General features: G+C 38.5%; 1 long non-coding RNA gene across 2 annotated transcripts; it reads left to right on the top strand.

The window, feature by feature from the left end:
- Positions 1 to 1,949: 1,949 nt before the first annotated feature.
- On the top strand, positions 1,950 to 17,057 carry LOC133816545 (uncharacterized). 2 transcript variants are annotated; one of them, XR_009885321.1, is made up of 4 exons: positions 1,950 to 2,412; positions 2,523 to 2,584; positions 7,346 to 7,770; positions 7,843 to 8,662. It is a non-coding gene; the product is annotated as an uncharacterized LOC133816545 (long non-coding RNA). The 2 variants fall into 2 exon arrangements; XR_009885320.1 differs by lacking the exons at positions 7,346 to 7,770; positions 7,843 to 8,662 and adding an exon at positions 16,708 to 17,057.
- The last annotated feature ends 5,546 nt before the right edge of the window (positions 17,058 to 22,603 follow it).

Genomic DNA, 22,603 nt, shown 5'->3' with positions numbered 1-22,603 from the left:
TGAAAAAATGCGTAATATAATGACAAAAAAAAAGCGGCTTTATAATTAATAATATTCTAATAGATTTATATATATATATATACACGTTTATAAGCTTTATTTAGGCATGAGTTTAATCTCTCTGTTTTTCTGAGTTCTACGTATATATTATATATCTAACTCTCCTTTGTTTTGACTACTGTAAGAAAATAAGCATAATCTCTTAGTTAGTATTGATTTTGCATTTTGAGACTAATGCATTTGAATTATATGCTTTCAGTTGCTCATAGGGAAAAGCTCCTATAATAATAACAAGATTGACTGGAATGGTGCATATATCGTGTCTCTTCAATGTATGCTTTCAGTTGTGCCCTTCATGTTTTCATACATATATATATATTGTTCATATATGTGTATTTCCTAAATGTTACAAATCAATAGAAGATTAGAAGTTGTACTCATGATTATGCCTTTTCCTATTGAACTTTCTATTTTGTGAACTTTGAAACTTGTTTTAGCCTTTAGTATACCAATAATACATGACTTATTTATGTGAAGAGGAATCATATAATAATTAAAGTTAGAAATGAACTGGTACATATATGGTTCTTTTGCCATTTTTTTTTCTTATCTAAAACGTGTCAAACTTTACTAAATTTTTCTAAGTAGATTAAGAGCCCTTTTATCGTGTGTGTTTGTGTGTTAGTTAAGTACAACCATGCTAAACTCTGGCTCTGGCTGGGACATATGTTACTCTTTAATATCCAAAAGCTTGTTTGGTCCATTTCCATGAATGAATTTTTTTTAATCCAAGTTTTCCTCTGTTCTGTAGTATGATTTAATTTCAGTTTGTATTTCCTGAGAAAAGTGACTTGTTGAGACCATTAAGGAATGTTGTAGAAAATTTTGTATTATTACTATATTAATTTTTTTTGGTATGACGTCACATAGCATTATTATTATATGACTTTGATTGTGGATTAAAACAATGAGGCTTGAGAACTTTTTTCAACGGTCCATCTTTTCGGCTTGGAGTTGAAATTGTAGTGAAAAAGTAAATAATAAAACTATCAAAACTAGCAATATAAAAATCGTTCTAACATACTTTTTTTTTTTTTTTTGCTTGACCATATTGTTTATGAAATTCCTTAAGTTTTGTCCCTGAAATAAGGTACCATGTCAACTTACATTTATTATGATTATGGAGCATTTATTCCCAATTTGGTCTCTGTTTGTGTAAGAATTATTCTTTGAATTTTGTTATGAATTTTTTTATACAATGAGATAAAAGGGTGAACTAGTATATAAATTCATCATGCAAGTTAGTTCAGCAAAGCTTAGGTAAAGAAAAAAGAGAATAAAGTTGGTAGGCATGTTGGCTTTGACAGGAAAATAAAATATTGATTTGTTACAAGCGACCATTTCTCTTTAAAAAATTTGGTTTGTCCTACATCATCCAATATACTGTAACTTATAAATAATTTCTTCTATATAATTTTTTTTCTTTCAATAGTTGCAAGTTAAAATGAATGGCCTAGACCATGCCAAAATAAAAAAAAATGAAAAATAATTAATTTTAAATTTATGTAATAATTACGTCTATGCATTATTTGAGGAGTGATGTTGTAGTGCACCAAATTTTTTTTTTTAGATTATTAAAATTTTGTGACTTATTTTATTTAAGTGTTAAGTGTGATGAATTGTTTTATTTAAATGTTGTTTATTTTATTTAGTTGTTGTTTGTTTTACTTGATTGTTGTTATTTTATTTAATTGTTAGAATTGTTTGTAGAATATTTTTATGAAATTACTTGTTAAATAATATGTATTTATTTTATTTTAAAAATGTGATTATGTGAGATTTGGTCGAATGCACTAAGGTGCATGGTAGATAGTGATGCACCCTAGTAATTTAGTGTGTGCAAGTGCATGGTAGTGTGATGCACATGTGTGGATTTTCTACACATTTTATAATTACCATTTATTTGATATAGTTGAGTAATTTAATTTAAATAAAAAAAATATAATAAAAGAGGAAAAGGAAAGGTGATGGATGGTTTGGTGTAGGAAAAGGAAATGACTTATTTCCTTTATATTTTTTTTCAATCAATTAGACATGATTTTGGGGAATTATAGTTAATATTGGGTAAGGGAAATTTGACAATTTTAATTCAATAAAATCGCTCTTTATTATAAAGGATTTTTAGGCTTAATTAGATGAGTGGATTAGGGAAATTACCATCTATTTTGGGTGGGGCTTTATGAGGAAAATAGGAATTAAAAAGGGGACATGAAGGAAAAGAGGCCATTTGGCCGTGACCTAGAGAGAAGATAGAGAGATAGAGAGTGGCGTGCTAGAGAGAAGGGGCTGCCATTTCTAGAGAGAAGGAGGAGAAGAAAGAAAAGAAGAAGAAGAAGAAGGGTTCAAGCTAGGGTAAGGCTCTAGTTTGTTTTAAGATTCCTTATGTTAAATCTAGTATTTTGATTTGGGCTGTCTCTAACTTTTGTTCATCTTCTTCTCCATCTCGATATTCAAAAAAATAGAACTCCTAGGGTTTGAGCAAGGAGGTGCTTCTAGATTGGATTCTTGATTTCTATCAAGAGAGGTATTGAAATCCCTCCCTCAATTTTGTGGTTAATGGTTTTGATGACTAATATTATTAGAGGGACTATGGTTGAAGGGGATTTGTGTTTTGGGTAGGAAAATAGGTTACTTTGTGTTCTTGTTATCTTGTTGATAATGTGTTATTTTGATCTTGCATGAAGAGTATTATGGTTTAATGTATAAAAGGATTTTGGTGTTGATTTTTTTATGTATAATGATTAGTGATAATTTATGAATGCATATATGGAGATTTCGGCCTAGGCATATCTAAGGATCACCTTTATATTTTGTTTTATGTTTTGTGATTTTCAATATATTAGATCTATGTTTTAGGACCTATGTAATTTGGGTATAATGATAATTAGGAATCTTGATAATTGGATCCATGAAATTTTGATAGGATGCATATGATATTGTGAAGAAATAAATTATAGAATGCATGAAAAATGATAGAAACATGTTAGGTTTAATGTAAAGGCATATTTGAATAATGATGTTTATGTATTAATGCATGTTGTTATTATTGTTTTGTTGGATTGCATGTATGAATTCATTGGAATAGAATAAGGTTTTATAAGATTACATACGAATATGTGTTAGTGATATTCTTAGAATTATTTGTATAATAAGAGCATGATAGGATTTGTGAGTTATTGTGTTTATTGGATATGTATGATTTTATGTGAATTTTTTTAAAACCATGAGATAAAAGATGAATTTCATGAGTAATTATGCTTGCTGATTTTGTGAATAATTGGGTAAAAAGTTTGGTGAAAAAGTGATTTGCATGCATAAGTAATATCCTTGATGCTATGTTGATTTTATGAAATTAAAAAGGGTATTTTAAGTCACAATAAAATGATATTTTACTCAAATAAATACCTACAGAATTTTTATTATATTTTTAGAAAAATATTGGGGTTTTAAATTCAGTATAGTGATTTTTAATGATAAATATGATTGCTGGAATTTTTGTAACAAAAAATGTGAAGTGTGTTTTAATAAGAGGAATTTAATTAGTATTTTGAAATAAATTAATACCATAAATTATGGTAATATTAAAAATTGTATTTTTAATATGGTAAGAATGTATATTTTGATATTTATGATTTTTGTTTATTTTGATTAAGAAAAATATAGAATTCAATTTATTTGTGATTTTTAAAGAAATTAAATGGTGGCTGAAAGTTTAGTTTAAAATGTTTTAAATGATTATTTAATTGTCACTTATGAATTTATGTTACATAAAAACTAAGCCTTAAAATAATTCAAATAAAATATATTTTTCCACACTTCAAATATAGTTTTCTAACATTATTTATGTAACACAATTAACCAATATTAAAATTGATTTTTCTAAGGAGAGATGGTAATCATAGGTATTTTAAATAAATTCCAAGCTTTTGTTATTTCTTTGTAATTTGAAATCAATAAATGGATTTATCACATATATTTTTTTTAAGCTAAATAAAATTAATGTTTTGAGAGATTTAATCAACCTAGAAATTTTAAGAAAATAAATAATGGTAAGCAAAGCATGTTAGAAGTCTATTAATTTTAAAAACGATAAAAGTAAGACGTGTAGAATTATCGTTTTTAAACGCCACAATTACGCAACATTCCCACGTATGCATGTTACATGCAAATTTACTCTTACGTCCAAAATTATGTCTATTATTCAACCATGTGGTTTTTATAGAAAGATCATGCATGCAAAGTAGGTAAAATGAGCATTATTCTTTTATGGCCTTGTTGACCCTTGTTTTGGTCAACTGACATGGAGTCAAAAAGCTTACTGTAGATAGATGTGTTGGAATGAATATAATGACAAAAACAATAAAGGAAACAAGAAATTATAGTGGTTTGGCCCCAATAACTGGTAATGACCTACGTCCACTTAAGCTATTATTGATGTGAGATCTCAAAGGGGTGATCAAAGAACTAGGGTTCTCCGAGTTTCACAAACCTGAGAGAGATAAACAGTACAATCGTAATACAATAGCTCTAATTCTCTCGTAAATATGTAATTTTAATTAAGCAAAAGCTAAAAATCCCTCCCTTGAGCTACCTTTCTCTATTTATAGCCTCATGGAGGATTACATGAATTTGTTACAGATATTCTCTCCTAATTAATTGGATAATCAGGAATCATTGGAGATAATCTCGGAATTAGTTATGATCTCTACAAGATTATCTTGAAATATCTGGAATGTACGACCATGCTGGTCGTGATAAAAATTCAACTGTCGCGCCTATAATGTGTTACTGGTCGATACTCTAACAGAACTCTGCCAGGTGTCAGCCACGTGTTCAAAAATCTCTTGCCACATCATATGTGCCTGTTTTTTGGATAACATTTGCCCTCCAAGTTTATTTATTACGACCAACAATTAATAAACTTTAAGGAAACGACCCTTCGATTACCCCACCAGATCTGTGAGAGGAGTTCGTGCATCCTTGGGAAAAGTAACCTACCCCTGTCCAATCACGGCTTTTCGGTTCCCAAGTACCATAGTGACGGCTATCACCCTTCCCCATGCTTCGAAAAGAGGAAACTGATGATTACTTCCTCTTTCATGCCACAGACAAAAAATATATATAGCCTTCTCATAATCTTCTTTTCCTTTTTACGCAAGTTATTTCTCCTTCAAGAAACCCTAAAACCAGAATCATCAATCTCTCCGAAGACCATCTTTCAGCGTTTCAAGAACCAGCCGTCCGTTCGTCTTCACATGAAGCTCTTCAAAATCTCCACGACCTTTGCTTTGGTAAGTTTCAGAACCTTTATGCTCTTTTATCTTAGTCGTGCATGCCTCTGTGGGTTAATTGTTAAGTTCTGGTGTTGTCTGTGTTTCTGGGTTGAAATGCATGGAGGTAAGGAATTTATTGGGTGATAGTAGATAGGATGATGTTTCTTTTCCATTTAGAAGTTACGAGTTAGTTTGATAGCCGAGATCATGAATTTAGGACGTAAAGCCGAAGTAAAAATTCAATTTTTATGCTAGTTGAAAAACTGAGTTTTTCCCGCCCTTAAAGGAGTCGAAAAAGCTTTTTCAAAAACCTTTTACTTTCACTTTTTGATCTGCTTTTCAAACTGTTCGTGTGAAAAAATTAGATTTTTGCTAGAATGCTGTTGTATAAAAGCTTGACTTTTGTACACGACCAGCGTTATTCTAAAAAACTTTCTAGATTCTTCATCCTCACCTCCCCATTCTTCTGTTCGCAGATTTTAATGCCAGATTTGTGGGGAGGTGAGCGACTAATCGACGACGATCTTCTTGCACAACTGCTTGAAGGCGAAGAACAGCTGGCCCATCGCGTTCACGAGATTCCATTTTCAAGAGTTTCTACTTCCAGAACTCAACCGTCACCACCTCAAATGGCTCGCTCTAAATGTCCAGGCAAAAAGGAACCAAACCCTGAAAACAATCCAAATCCTCCTGCCCAGCCTGATTCGCAGGCTAGGGTTCCCTCGACCAGTGGTAAAAAAAACATTGCCCCTGACCTTCGCATTCAGGTCAGGGCTCGCCCTCGACATTCAAACCTTCCTGATGTCGAGTGGTATCTTTCTCCCACCAGCCAAGTGACTCCCCAGATGCTTGCCAATTACCTTAGGAAGTATCCTCTTACCGGGGTCAATCTCAAGATCCCTGCTGCTGACCAGAGAGCTAATCTGCCTAGGGGTGTCTACAGCGCTTGGTCAAGATACCACATAGAGGCGGGGGCTACCCTTCCTTTACATCCATTTTACCAGGGGGTGGCAAACTACTTTGGTGTTTCCCCCTTTCAAATTACCCCAAATGGATATAGAATGCTCACTGCCCTCTATATCCTTTACAAACTCAAAAAATGGCCAGAGCCCACTCCCCATGAGGTCAACTTCCTTTTTGACCTTAAGTCCAACCCTCAACAGTACAGGACAGGCTTTTTTAACTTTTGTTACCAGGAAACAAACTGCACGTTCCTAAGTGACACTACTCATATCTCCAACATGGGGAAATACAATCAGGAGTATTTCCTCACGCCAGACATGACTACAAACAACCTGGCCTTCGCTCAAGGAGGTAAATGTCCTTTTCCACTGGTCGCTACTTTTCTTAACAAATTCCTTTGCACTTCTCTAAAGTATCTTGTGCCTTTCAGGACCATGGTTATGCCCGAACCCAAAACCTGACATCATGTTGAGGTCCAACACATTGGCCAGGATGGCTAATGCTGAAAAAAGCATTAAGTCTATGGTCACTGATGAAAACCTGAGGCTGTCTGGCCTCCTGGCTCCTCGTCAGGAAACGAGGGAACTCGTGGTGGCAGATGCCACTGCCGAGATGCATCCCGAGCAGCAACCCCCAGCGTCTCATCCTCGAAGGAGACCGACTGGGGTTACAATCAGGGAACCAACTGGTGCCCCCCAAGTAGAAAGACCTTCTGCCCCCCACGGGAAGGGGAAATAAAAGGCAACAGAAGTTGTCGTAGACTTGGATGAGTCTTCAGACGAAAACGGTACTGTTACTTCGCTTTTAAATAGCTTGCCAATTCCCTGTCACTTATTTGACGGGGACATCAATTTTATGTATACTCCAAATCTAGGGCCAGATTTCTTCGTGCCAGAGAGTGTGTGTATGACTAGAAGAGTCAGTAGTGTAGCGACAAGTAGTAGTAGCTTGGGTATTGGACTTTGTGATTTTCCTTACTTATTTTCTAATGTACCGTCATTTGTCATCTAATTTTTTCTTACTATCTGCATGCTTATCTTTTTCTACAGAAATGGCCTCCCCCAATGTTTTCGACTTATACCAGACTCAGGAGGAGGAGGAGGTCCCCCTGGTCCGACGAAAGAAATCGACCAGGAGACACGACAACGAATCTAGCCAAGCACCCTCGGCCAAGAAAGGTCGAGCAGCTGATCTTCCCAAGGATGGGCCCTCTGGCCAACCTTCTGCTCAAACACCTGCCTCTACTGAGAAGGAGGCCCCACCTGCCGCCACCAATTCTCCTCCTGCGGTTCAAAAAGAACAGGCTCAACAAGCTGAACTTCCTGGGACCAGAATCTCCAGCCGTTCCCTGCGATCAGCTAAAGATCTCCTTACTCACATCCTAAAGCATGAGTGTTGCAAGGAGGCAATGGCTGAGGCTGAAAACATGGGGGTCGATCAGATCCTCAACAGGGCTCTTAACGAAGTAGCCAGTGTAAGTACTCTTTCTCTTGGCTTTTATCTTTCCTTCTTGTAATATAGCCTAACTTTTATTCTTTGACTGCAGGCCATGCTAACAATGACCGCGGCTCGTATCGTACTAGCGCTAGCATTGAGCAGTCTCGGGCGAAGGTCATCGAGGAGCTTCAGGCCGCAGAGGCTAGGAATGTTGGGGAGTTGGAGGTGGTCACCCAGCAGAAGCTAGGCATGCTGGGGAGTTGGAGGTGGTCACCCAGCAGAAGGATGCTTTGGTGGCAGAACTGGCAGAGAAGCAAGCTTCTCAGGAAATTCTCAGGAAGCAGAGGGATGACTACTTGGAGTCCAGCCGAATCCAATGACGTGAAGTCAAGAAACTTAGGGAGGAGCATCTCGCTAAGGACGCGACCATTGCTGTTCTCAAAATCCAGGTGGAACAGCTTAAGCTCACCAATTCCAAGGACCTGGAGAGGTATAAGAATGCGACACTTCGGTGTTTCTACGATTTTCGGAAACACAACTAGAGTGCCGATTTCAGTTACCTCCCAGAAGACGCCAGGAAGGTCGAGCTAGCCCGCTATTCTGCTCAATTAGCTGCCGAAGAGAGAGCTAGGGTCCCTGCTTCCCCAAGCATTCAACCAGCCGCCGAAGTGGAGGGAGGAGAAGTTGGAGGGGACGTAGTCGAGCAAAATGATCCAACAGATCCTCCTGCTCCTCAAGCTCCTTAGAGTTTTTTGTTCTTTTACTTTTCTTTAATTACACGACCTATGGATCGTGATGAAAGACTAAATTTTTCTTTTTAATTTTGCTGCATGGGCAGCATATTTTCCTTTTACTTTGAACAATTACATCCAAGCAGTACTGCTTGCGGTGTAAAAGAATTCCTTTTGATATTAAAATATTTCTGCTTATTATAACATCTGTTCGCATGACTGAACTCAGCATAGTACTTTGGCTTGATTTAACAAAATATAAAATTTGAAAAATACTCTAAGTACCGTAGCATGCTTTCACTTATTTTGTTCATGTGTTTACATACCTCTTGGTATGCTTTGCTATTGATGTACCTTATATGCCCCCAAGTGACTGAGGAGCTTTAGGTCCTTGGTCACTTGCCTTGACCACGACCTGTGCGAACATTACTGCTCGGTATAAAATGTAACACTTATAATACAACAAAACAACACACGTAATGAACAAATACTTGTAAATAAAATTTACAAAGGTTGGCAAGAATGACTGGCTGCGCACAGTCCCTTATAATTCTCGTATTAAAATGGACTAGACATATCGTTACGAGTGATATTTTAAAAAAAAAAAAAATAGATCTTACAATTATAAGCGATCAGTCATACAACGTGAATGACCCTTTTTCAAAACTTGTAAAAAGTAAAAATTAATACAAGCCAGTCCTTTAAGAAGGACTGTTTATTGATAATACTTGCGCAGGTGTTCTCCATTCCAATAGCGCGGAACGAGATCTCCATTTAAGCGTGCAAGTTTGTACGTGCCTAGGTGAAGGACTTCTTCAATCTGGTAAGCTCCTTCCCAGTTTAGTCCGAGTACTCCAGCAGCTGGGTCGCGGGTGTTTAAGAAAACTCATCGAAGTACTAGGTCTCCGACGCTGAACTTTCTTTCTTTTACTTTTGAGTTAAAATACCAGGCAATTTTTTTCTGGTACGCAGCTACTCGGAGTTGGGCTTTTTCTCGTTTCTCTTCAAGCGAGTCTAGGGTCTCCATCAATAGTTGGCTATTCTGGTCTTGGTCGTATGTGATTCTTCGATGTGAGGGCGGATCTAACTCGACTGGAAACATGGCTTCATACCCGTATGCTAAGGAAAACGGGGTATGACCTGTTGCTGTTCAATGAGAAGTTCTATACGACCAGAGTACTTCGGGCAGCTGTTCCGGCCATGCTCCTTTTGCTTCTTCGAGCCTTTTCTTCAGGGTATCCTTAAGTGTTTTATTCACTGCTTCGACTTGCCCATTTTCTTGTGGATGCACGACCGAAGAAAAGCTTTTGACGATTCCATGCCTTTCGCAGAAGTCTGTGAATAGGTCACTGTCAAACTGGGTGCCGTTGTCTGAGACAATTTTTCAAGGCAAACCATATCGGCAAACAATGTTCTTGATGACAAATTCAAGAACTTTCTTTGTCGTTATGGTAGTGAATGGCTCAGCTTCGACCCATTTGGTGAAGTAGTCGACTGCTACAACTGCGTATTTTACTCCACCCTTTCTCGTTGGCAAGGATCCAATTAAATCAATACCCCATACTGCGAAGGGCCATGGACTTTGCATTTGCTTTAATTCATTGGGAGCTTGGAAAATCTCTGACACTTATCGCATTTTCGCACAAACTCCATTGAGTCTTCGTTCATAGTCGGCCAGAAATAGCCCTGCCTCAGAATCTTTTTTGACAAGCTCTGCCCCCCAGCGTGATCCCCACAAAAGCCTTCATGTAATTCCCTCATCAGCTCTTTAGCCTTTTCTGGTGTAATACATCTGAGCAGTGGCGTGGAGTATCCTCTTCGGTAAAGAACACCATCGACCAGTATATACCTAGCAGCCTGTCTCTGAAGGGTCCTGGCTTTGTTTCTATCTGCTGGTAGTACACCATTCGTGAGATACTCCAAGTATGGTGCCATCCATGTATCTTCTATCCGAATTTCCATATTGGTTTCATTGCTCGTATGCTCGGCTCGCATAATCTCTTCATTGGCACTATGTTTAAAGTATCAGCGTCTTTTGCACTTGCGAGTTTGGCTAAGGCATCTGCGTTTGAATTCTGATCTCGAGGTATTTGCTGGAGGGTATACTTCTCGAATTGTGCCAACAGATCTTTGGTTTTGTTCAGGTAGGCCACCATTTTCAGGCCCCGTGCTTGATACTCCCCTAAGACCTGATTCACTACCAGCTGTGAATCACTGTAAATATCAAGCACTTTTATACTCATGTCTTTGGCCAACCTTAGTCCAGCGAGTAGTGCTTCATATTCGGCCTCATTGTTTGATGCGGTGAAATTGAACCTAATAGCGCAGTGAAATCGATGCCCTTCTGGCGTTATCAATATCACTACTACTCCTGCGTGAGATTCGTTGGACGATCCGTCTGTGAATAACTTCCACGAAGGAGCTTCGACTTGGGGCTCAGGCGCATTAGGTCTTTCGCACTGCTCTTTATCTGGGAACTCAGTGAATTCAGCGATAAGATCAGCCAAAACTTGCCCTTTTACTGCTGCTCGTGGTGAATATGTGATATCGAACAGCCCGAGTTCGACTGCCCATTTTAACAAGCGTCCAGCCGCTTCCGGTTTTTGCAGAACTTGCCAAAGGGGCTGGTTAGTTAAGACTGTGATGGGATGGGCTTGGAAGTAAGGACGTAACTGCCTTGAGGCCAAGATTAAGCAATAGGATAATCTCTCTATGGGAGGATACCTCAATTCGGCACCAATTAACCTCTTGCTAACATAATAAACTGCCTTTTGTACGTCTTCTTCTTCTCGTACTAGCACCGCACTAGTAGAAAATTCAGTGATCGCCAGGTAAATGAACAAAGTTTCTCCATCTATAGGTTTTGATAAAATAGGAGGCTGTGCCATGTGGGATTTTAAGGCTTGGAAGGCCTGTTCGTAGTCTCCAGTCCATTCGAACTTCTTGTTGCCTCTAAGTAGATTAAAGAAAGGGACGCATTTATCCGTCGACTTGGAAATGAATCTACTGAGTGCAGCAATCCTTCCAATTAAACTTTGCACATCCTTGATTTTCACCGGCAATTTCATGTCGATCAGGGCTTTGATCTTTTCGGGGTTGGCCTCGATTCCTCTTGAATTCACAATGGACCCCAAAAATTTCCCTGATCCTACTCCGAAGGAACATTTGAGAGGATTTAACTTCATCTGAAATCTGTTCAAAACATTGAAACACTCTTGTAAATCCTTCACATGTCCTTCTGCCTTTTTTGACTTTACTAGCATGTCGTCCACGTACACCTCCATGTTTACCCCGATCAACTCCTTAAACATGTGGTTAACCAATCGCTGGTAAGTCGCACCAGCGTTTTTCATTCCGAAGGGCATTACTTTATAACAGTATAACCTTGTATCGGTCCGAAAGCTAGTGTGATCCTTGTCATGGGGATACATACTGATCTGATTGTATGCAGAGTATGCATCCATGAAAGAGAGGATCTCATGTCCTGCAGTTGCATCGACCAGCTGGTCGATCCTTGGGAGTGGGAAGCAATCTTTTGGGCAGGCTTTATTAAGGTCTGTGAAATCCACATAGGTTCGCCATTTTCCGTTAGGCTTGGGAACCAGTACTGGATTAGAGACCAACGATGGATAAAACGCCACCCTGATGGACCTATTCTCCTTCAGTCTTTCAACATCCTCTTTTAAGGCTTTTGATCTATCCTTATCGAGCAGCCTTCTTTTTTGTTGCACGGGTGGACAACTCTTGTCAACGTTCAGGACATGGCTGATAACTGCAGGATCTATCCCAGCCATATCTTTATGTGACCAGGCAAAAACTTCCTGGTTCTTTCTCAAAAATTCCACCAGTGCGTGCTTCGTTGTTGCTTCTAAATTTTTCCCAACCTTTACAACTCTGGTCGGGTCTTTTTCGTCAAGTTGGACCTCTTCAAGGTCCACGACGGGTCCAACATTTTCCTCAAAATCCCCAAAGCGAGGATCTAAATCTCTATCCTCACTTTGGGCAACACCTTATTTGGTGACTCCATCACCAGATCGGGGTTGTGTATCAATGGTCATCTGCAACCTCTCTGGGGGAGTGCTCTTCACCGTTTCTTTCTTTGCCTTTGTGATCGAGGCATTGTAGCACTCCCTTGCTTCTCTCTGATTTCCCAACACGTGTCCTACCCCTGCGTTTGTTGGGAATTTCATGGCTAGATGCCATACTGAGGTGACGGACCGAAGGTCAACCAGTATGGGCCTTCCGATTACAGCATTGTACGCCGAAGAACAATCGAATACTATGAAAGTAGCGAGTAATGTCCTGGTAGCAGGCGCTATACCTGCTGTTATCGGAAGTCTGATTGACCCCGTAGAGGCAAGTCCCTCACCAGAGAAGTCATAAATTTTCTGGTGGCAAGGCTCCAAGTCCTTGACGGACAACTTCATGCGTTCCAGCGAAGATTTGTACATGATGTTTACTGAACTTCCTGTATCGACCAGTACTCTCTTCACCATCATGTTTGCGATTTGAACGTCCACCACCAGCGGATCAGAATGTGGGAACCGGACATGCTGGGCGTCGCTATCAGAGAAGGTTATTTCACCATCCTCTGATCGAGCCTTCTTTGATGCCCGATCCCTTGCTTTTCCGCTGCTTCCCGCGAGGTGTGGGCCTCCACAGATGGTGAGTAAAGTGCCAGCTACGGGGTCAGGCTGCAAAGGGGCCGAGCGTTGGCGTGCAGGCGCCTGCTCGTTGCCACCTAGAGCCTCTCGTTGGGAAGTTCCCGAGGCCCGTATGTATCTCCTCAAGTGTTCTTTTCTGATAAGGAGCTAGATTTCATCCTTCAGCTGGTTACACTCGTTAGTATCATGTCCGTAGTCGTTATGATAATGACAGAACTTGGTATTATCTCTCTTCGAAATATCTTTTCGAATGGGAGCGGGTCTTTTGTAAGGCATAATAGACCTCGTGACCTGATACACCTCTCCCCGAGACTCGACAAGGGCAGTGTAGTTAGTGAACCACGGTTCATAACGATTGCTCTTGGCGTGTTTATTTTCAGAGGTGGAAGGCTCATTATGCGGCCGTTTCCCCCCATTCTTGCCATTGCCATTGCCGTTCCCGTTGCCGTTGGGTTTTGACCCATTGGCGGGCTCGGCAGTCCCCTTATCCTTGCCTAGGGATTTCCCTTCGCTGGCGATGGCATCCTGAGCTTGATGTATCGATCAGCTCTATCCAAAAATTCTTGAGTAGTCTTAACACCATGCTTTCTAACGCTACTCCACAAAGGCGTGCAGCGCCTAACTCCCACAGTTAGGGCCATCATCTTGCCCTCATCATCCATGGTTTTGGCTCCAGTCGCTGCTCGCATGAAGTGCTGGACGTAATCCTTCAGTGGCTCTCCCTCTTGCTGGCGTATCTCCACCAGCTGATTCGCCTCAGTTGGGTGCACACAACCTGCATAGAATTTCCCATAAAATTCTTTTACGAACATCTCCTAAGAAACAATACTTGCAGGAGGGAATTTGAAAAACCACTCCTGTGCAGCATCAGAAAGTGTTGTAGGAAAGATCCTGCACCGAGCGTCTTCGGACACTTTCTGAATGTCCATCTGTATCTCAAACTTGTTGACATGAGATATCGGGTCACCATAACCGTCAAAGTTTGGAAGCATGGGCATCTTAAACTTGCTGGGAGTTTCTGCCACAGTTATCCTCTGAACGAAAGGAGTGCCCCTTCTCCTGTCGTACTCGATATGAGACGTTCTTCCCTTGACTAGTTGTTGTACTGCCTGGTTCAAGGCATCTATTTAGGCTTGCATGGCGTCAGGAATCCCCGGGGCCTCTGCTGTTGGGGGAATGTACTCGTCATGCCGTTCCCGGCGATCATTGAGTACATCTCTTAAATCTTCGTCTCTTTGCCGCTGCTCGCTTGCTCCGAGCCGATTAAAGACGTTATTTTGCTTGGGCTACCCCCCAGTGTCACGTCTCTCGGGTTGGTCTTCCCTAGGTGGTGGGCTTCTGGCCCTCCTCTCTCTCCATTTCTCCGACCAGCATTTCCTCTGCCTGAGTCGGCCTCATTGTAACCATGGCCATCTCTAAACCTTGACTGGCTATGGTGGGATTGACTGTCCCCTCGGTTGCCTCCTCGGGCCGGAACTTCCCGAGCGTTAGAGGGTGGCCTGCGTTGGTCGGTAGGTCCCCGTGCATTATCATGCCGTGGGGGGCCCTGGACCGCAGAGCTTATCTCTGAGTTCCTTCTGTTGCCAGAAGGATGCTGCCCCCTGCTCGGTGGGTTCGGCTCTTCCCTATTCTGCCTTGGCTGCGGGGGATTACCCCGAACAGCCTGGGATGGAGGCTGCGCTTCAGGATCCCTTGGTGGGACATCATCCTAAGGCATTGGTGGCTGCTCGGGCCTTTATGGGCTTGAGGGTTGGATCGGCGGGCTAGGATTGGGACCTCTTTGGGGTGGCCCATTTGCAGGTTGATCAGGCTCTGAGGCAGGTGCAGCCTGATTCCTAGCCAACTGCAGGGCTGCCTCGAGGGCTGCCATGGCCTCCCTCTGACGACGGTCCGTCTCCGCCTGTCTTTCACTCAGTTCCTGGCGCTGTCGCTCAATCTCTTGTTGCTACCGCGCCATAATCTCAGCAGCACTTTCTTGGCTGGCCCTCAGATTGGCCAGTTCATCCTGCAATACCCCAGGGTATTTCTCAGCGTCTCGGAATCCAATTCTTCCTCATCAAATTCCGAATGTGGCTCATTTTCAGCGATGTTTGGAGGAGGAGGAGGCTATTGAGACGGTGCCGCGCCAGCCGCCTGTCCAGTCTTCTTTGTTGTTTTCGCCATTACTATATCAACAATTTCGTGTCAAGCTCTCAATGAAAGCACCAAAATGTTGACCCTTGTTTTGGTCAACTGACACGGAGTCAAAAAGCTTGAGGTGGATAGATGTGTTGGAATGAATATAATGACAAAAACAGTAAAGGACACATGAAATTATAGTGGTTCGGCCCCAAGAACTGTTAATGACCTACGTCCACTTAAGCTATTATGGATGTGAGATCTCAAAGGGGTGATCAAAGAACTAGGGTTCTCCGAGTTTCACAAACCTGAGAGAGATAAATAGTACAATCGTAATACAATAGCTCTAATTCTCTCGTAAATATGTAATTTTAATTAAGCAAAAGCCAAAAGTCCCTCCCTTGAGCTATCTTTCTCTATTTATAGCCTCAAGGAGAATTACATGAATTTGTTACAGATATTCTCTCCTAAGTAATCGGATAATCAGGAATCATTGGAGATAATCTCGGAATTAGTTATGATCTCTACAAGATTATCTTGAAATATCTGGAATGTACGACCATGCTGGTCGTGATAAAAATTCAACTACCATGCCTGTAATGTCTTACTGGTCAATACTCTAACAGAACTCTGACAGGTGTCAGCCACGTGTTCAAAAATCGGTTGCCACATCATCCGTGCCTGTTTTTTGGATAACAGGCCTTATGTATAATTAAGTATATTTGCATGTTGTGTGTAACTCTTATTATGTGTGCATGGCCCATGCACACATGAGTTGTATAAAAGGGCAAATTAGTAATTATGTGAAGCTAAGGAATGTCGTTTTGATTATGGTATAGGCTCGTTGAGAAGTTGTGGTTTACTTAGCTTGGACCTGAGGTAAGGAAGTTAGATAGAATTTATGATTTTTTATGTTATGAATGGTAAGACTGTTGTGTGAATGAAATGTTATGAATTATGAATGCCATAATGTGATGATATGTTGGCTTGTATGAATACGTTATGTTATGAATGGATGCTAGCATGATGAACGCGACACATCAAAATGGGTTGCTAAGGATAAAGAAGACGTAACCCAAGTTACTAAGGATATAAAGACGTAACTCCAAGGGCGGACATGCCGAGGTTATTCAAGGACCAGGGCCTCCTGTTTACCTCAAAAGGGTGGCATGGACAAGTTAGCGGGCCATGTTCACAAGGAATTTTGTATGAATGTGTTATGATGCCTAGTTATGTTTATGATTATGTTATGATGTTGGTGATGTTAATAATTCTGTTATGATGTTATGATATCTATGATATGATGGTGGTAATATATTTACGTTTATTGATGCCAATGCTACGATGATGCTATGATGTATAAAGATGAACGATAGTGTTTGTAATTTGTTGTATCTTACTTGCTTATTGTTTGTACTTCCTTACTGGGCTTTTAGCTCAACCCTTTACTTTCCCTTCCAGGTAGCAAATAGGTTTCTCTATGGCACGCGTGGTGATGTGAGGAGTTCTATCGTCATCGGGTGTATGGCGTGGGGCATCCTATGGACGGAAAAACGTTCACTTAAAGACGCCATTTTAATTATGTTATGTTTTAAGAGACTTTTTTTTTTAACTTATCGGTGGGACTTAATTATTGGATTGTTTCTTTTGAACCTTGCATGAAAAACTCATATTTTCTTTTAAAACTATTGGGCCCAACTTGTATTGTTTTAAGCAAGTCCCCACTGAGATCTTTATAATAAGTGGTTTTCTTTTATGAACCAATGAAATGTGAATGTTTTAGTAAGTACTAGTTTAGGGCGTTTTACAGTTGTCTCCTATCTTTAATTGAGGAGTCTTGTCTCCATCATAATCTTTATTTAATATTTGTTATCTTTTATTTTGTAGTAAGTCCTTACGCATATATATAATCGTTGAAACATATGTATGTTCGTTCTATTTTTTTTTATTTTGTTTTGTTGTGTTGTGACATATGATTCTAATTTAATAAAGTTTCACGTTGCTACTATTTTGTTATTAGCATTCGGTAAGATTTTAGTCACAAATTTAGTGACTTAATTAACGTTTTTGCTTTTTTTTTTTTTAAGATTTGGGACTAGTTTATTAATGGTCTTGAAAACAATTGTTGGTGAAAAAAAGAAAATAATGTTTGAGATTATTATCCAAGAGGTGACATGTGTGTATTTTTCTACCTGATCTAGCTATTTAGGAAGTTCCTCCTCTTGCAAGTCTTGTTTTGATGATGATTAAAAGTCCTAAAACATATATGTGGTGCTAGCTTGCGACGTGATGATAATAACGATGTTATTGTTAATGGTCTAGGAGTTATGAAACAAAAGACTACAAAGTCCTTGTCTTCTTTTTGTCGAATTTTGGTCTAGCTACATGCTTTTACTACTTATAAGTTGTGTTAGTATGCCCATGTGGAATGAAAGACTACAACATGAAGACACAAACATGGATGACACATCTAAAAGGGTGCTTGGAGAGTTGATGAGATGAATCAGGCTATGCTAATTTTTAGTACATGATCCAACTTGCTAAAGATGACTAAGATAATAAGGCTCTATTTCAACTTTTTATGTTGAATCTTCTTGTTTTACGTGGTATGTTAGATTCATTGGTTATTTATTTGAAATTTGGTATATTTTAATTCTAATAAAAACACAATAGAAATTTAAGTGAGTCATATTTGTTTGAAACCTACCTTTTAAGTAATGGGCATGCATGTATTTCTTAAGATTCTTTTCTTTTTGGAAATTGAAATATGTGTGTTCATGTGTTTAAAATACTGTAAGTTCTATTAAGTTTTGTTTTGTTATTGATTAAAGGATTTTGTTTGTGTTTTGTTGCAATGTGTAGGTATAATGAGATTGTCTTTTGGAGCAAAAAATAGACATCATTTGTAATTGAGATCTTCATATTTAAAGGAATTGTTTCTTCTAACTTTTTTTTTGTACACTTTTTTTTTTATATTTGGTTGAATTATTATTTTGTAAGCCATGAGTTATTGCATTGTAAAACTATTCTAGTATTTAATAATAATTTATTTATATTATCTTGTTTATTTGGTTTTTTAAGGGTTAATTTTTTTCTTTCTAATTTTGTGCTAGTGAGCAGCTTATCTGTATAAGTATAAAATTGTGTTATGCATATTATTTTACATAGTGCATAAAAATGTGTTGTTGTAAGGAATACTATAATACTATTTTATAAGTGGTGAAATGTGTTATATAAACTATTATAAATAACATGAGGGACCACTTATCCATTTATTAAAATAAGACAACAATAGTGTTATCGTAGACCATACTATAATACTTCTTTATAAGTATGAAAAAGTGTTATATAAAGTACCTCAACCTACGATAACACTGCTTTCCTTAACACATCAAAAAGTGTTATGGTATATATTTAATAATACAATTTCGGTCTTATTGAAAGCAATTTTTGGTGTTGTGAACATAGCCAATACAGTGCACAAAGAAGAACAATTAATAGACAATTAAACAAACACAAAGTAATCAAAAGTAAAACACAAAAGAAAGAGGACCAAGGAATACTTGGTTCGGATAAAACTTGTGTAGTTGATCCTACATCCAAGGCTAGGCAGCAATACCTAAGTCAAATCCACTATATCAAAAAAATTTACACCCTCCAAGCTCTCAAAATTACAACAACATCATTCAACTTCTCTTGAAACACTCTCACACTTGAGTATGATAATACAGTTCTTGCTCTCAGATAAAATTCTCAGAAATTGAATAGCTCTAGGTTGATCAGGCCTGAAACTATATATAGGGACGAGATGCAAGAACTAAAGCGCATAATAGAAACTAATAGCAACTAACAACAATCGATTATTCCGTTATGAACTACTGGTGTCTACGTAGATGCAACTAGAGTCTATCTAGTTGCAACTAAAACCGCAAGCTATTGAGAGCTGTCATTTGATTAGTTGAGGAACGAAGTCACAATCATCACAATTCTCCACCTTGACTTCAGATTCTGAAACATGAATCAATGGATTAGACAACGCTGCCATAGTTTTAGCTATAAGGGATTCCTATTTTGATGCCAAGCAAGTTCAAGGCTGAAGTGAACTTGCTCACGGGTTGATCTCACTGGATATCTTCACAATCTTTATAAGTTGTTTTGAGACAATATCCCTGAGAAAATGGAGCTTAACATCTATGTGTTTGTTCTATCATGAAACACAATATTCTTAGACAAATATATTGTACTTTGTGAATCACAATGTGCAATCACATGATCTTGTCTAAATCCCAACTCACTCATCATCACTTTTAACCAAAGAGCTTATTTAATTGTTTCTGTGAGAGCTATGTATTCTGCTTTAGTTGAGGAGAAAGCCACAACATGTTGTAAATTAGACTTCCAACTTACAACATTCCCTCCAACAGTACATAACCAGATAAAGATCATCTTTTATCATGATCTCCAGCAAAATCTGAGTCACAATACCCAATATCTTCACATTGTTTCTGGTCTGACTTTGTGTACAAAATCTGTAAGTTTGCAATGCCCTTCATGTACCTTAGTAACCATTTCATGTCTTGCCAACGTTCCAAGCTTGTTTTGCTCATAAGCCTACTAACTAAACCAATTCCATATGCTAAATTTGGTCTTGTTGATACCATAGCATACATAATTCTACCAATACAATTAGCATAAGAACTCCCTTCATCATTTCTTCTTCAAAAGACACTTATTCTTCTGTAAGAAACTTGAACTTGAAGTGTGCTCCAATGGGAGTGTTGATAGATCTGGATTCCTTTTGATCAAACATTCCCACTCCTTTCTTGACATATCCTTTTTGAGACAATCTCAATATGCCCTCATTTCTATCTCTAGATATCTCCATTCCCAAAATCTTGACAGCAGCCCCCAATTGCTTCATATCAAATTCTTGACTTAGCATCTCCTTGAGCCTTTCCATTTCAGATTTATGCTTACATGATATAAGCATGTCATCAACATAGATTAACAAGTAGATGTATCTTCCATCTTCAAGAACTTTGAAGTAAACACAACTATCAAACTTTGATCTTTGAAATTTCCGTCTTAGCATAAAATCATGAAATCTGAAGTACCATTGTCTTGGTGACTATTTCAAACCATATAGAGATTTCTTCAGGAAGCACACCTTCTCTTCAATCCCTGATTATATGAATCCTTCAGGTTGTTGCATGTGTATTTCTTCATCGAGATTACCATGAAGAAATCTTGTCTTCACATCAAGTTGATACAATTCTAAATTTTGAATTGAAGTGATAGCCAATATAATTCTTATAGAAGTGTATTTGACAACAGGAGAAAACACTTATGATAGTCTATCCCTTCAACTTGAGAAAAGCCTTTTGCCACCAATATTTCCTTGAATCGAGGTAGCTCAACTCCTTCAATCCCTAGTTTTCTCTTGTAAACCCATTTTCACCCTATTACTCTTTTATTATTAGGTTTATCCACCAGAATCTATGTCCCATTCTTGGATAAAGACTCCATCTCTTCTTTCATAGCCTTATTCCATTTACTCTATTCAACACTATTTTTGGCTTCCTTGTAGCAAATAGGCTCATGTAGCTCTAGTAAATCAGCTACACTAAGGGCAAAAGTAGTAATATTAGCATGTGCAAATCTTTCAGGAGGTCTGATTTGTCTCCTTGCTCTATCTCTAGCCAAGAGATAATCTAAAGCTTGAGATCTCTATCCTCAACTTCATTGCCATCTACATCACTTCCAAATGCATCTCCAAGTTCATTCTCTTGAACTCCACCTTGATTCTCATTCTGTGATGTATCTCTTAATTCAATCTGCATAGTATCTTTCTGCTCAGCTTGTTTAGAGCTGGCTTGATCACTAAATTTCATGTTAGTTTTATAAAAGTAGTGCTCATTGAATATAACGTCACGACTAATAATGCATTTTTCTCATCTATCAACCAAAGTTTATAACCCTTGACACCACTTGGATAACCAAGAAACACACCTTGCATAGACCTAGGATTCAACTTCCCTTGACTAATATGAACATAACCTATAAAATCAAAAGGTTTCAGGTGATTGTAACTTGGTTCATGACTAGACAAAACATGTTCAGGAACCTTACAATCTAATGCAAATGAAGGTGACCTATTAATGAGGTAGCAAGTCGTAGAAGCTACCTTTGCTGAATTTTTTTTTTGACAAACCTAAATCAGCTAGCGAGCATCTAACCTTATTCATGATTGCTCTATTCATTCTCTCAGCCAGACCATTTTGCTGAGGTGTGTTCCTAACCATATGGTGCCTAACAATGCCATTTTCAGTGCAATAAGAATCAAACTCAACATTACAGAATTCCAAACCACTGTCTTTTCTAAGTTTCTTAACTTTCTTCATGGTTGGATTTTCTACCACATTTTTCCACTCTCTAAACCTTTCAAAAGTCTCATCCTTAGTTCTAATAAAATAGATTCACACTTTCCCAGAATAGTCATCAATAATAGAAAGGAAATATTGAGCTTTACCTAGCGATAATTTAACTTAGGATGAACCCTGTAAATCTAAATGAATATATTCCAATATTCCTTTGGTTTTATGAGTTGAACTTGCAAATTTCAACTTGTGAACTTTTCCTACAACACAAGTTTCACAAAATTGTAATTCTGAAATATTTTTAGAGTTCAAGAAACCTAGCTTACCAAGTTCTACAATTCCCTTGTGACTCATGTGTCCAAGTTATTTGTGCCATAATTCTGTGGTATTAGGTTCTGTAGTTGAAACTCCAGCAGACCCAGTTATGGTCTCTCCTTGAACAATGTAAAGTCCTTGTCATAGCTCACCTTTCATAAACACCATTGTACCTTTGGATATTCTCAATACTCCACCTTCAACTTTGTAGTTGTAGCCTTTGGAATCTAAAAAACCAAGAGACAACAAATTCATTTTTTTTCAGGTATGAATCTAACATTAGAAAGTATCTTTATGGTGTTATCTCTCAATTGGATCTTGATATAACCCATTCCTTGAATTCTGCATGTGTTGTTATTTCCCATCAGCACTTGCCCTGTACTTTATTCTTTTAGATCAAAGAACCAATCTTTTCTTGGTGACATGTGAAATGTACACCCGGAATCCAAAACCCATTCATCCTTAGGATCACTGGTTGACACAGTGAGACCATCAACATCCATAGACCAATATGTGAGATGAGCTTCATCTATGTTGTCCTGCTTTTGTCCTTCATTCCTTCTCTGTGGACAATTTCATCTAAAGTGACCTTCTTGGTTACAAATCCATTAGGTTCTCATTGGTTTTGACTTGAATCTTGATTACCCTTTGCTCTTTCCATTTCT

Source organism: Humulus lupulus, chromosome 2 (assembly GCF_963169125.1).
Source record: "Humulus lupulus chromosome 2, drHumLupu1.1, whole genome shotgun sequence".
Classification (NCBI taxonomy): Eukaryota; Viridiplantae; Streptophyta; class Magnoliopsida; order Rosales; family Cannabaceae; genus Humulus; species Humulus lupulus.
Note: the sequence above shows the minus strand (reverse complement) of the source record. Positions and strands in the feature narration are given on the sequence as shown.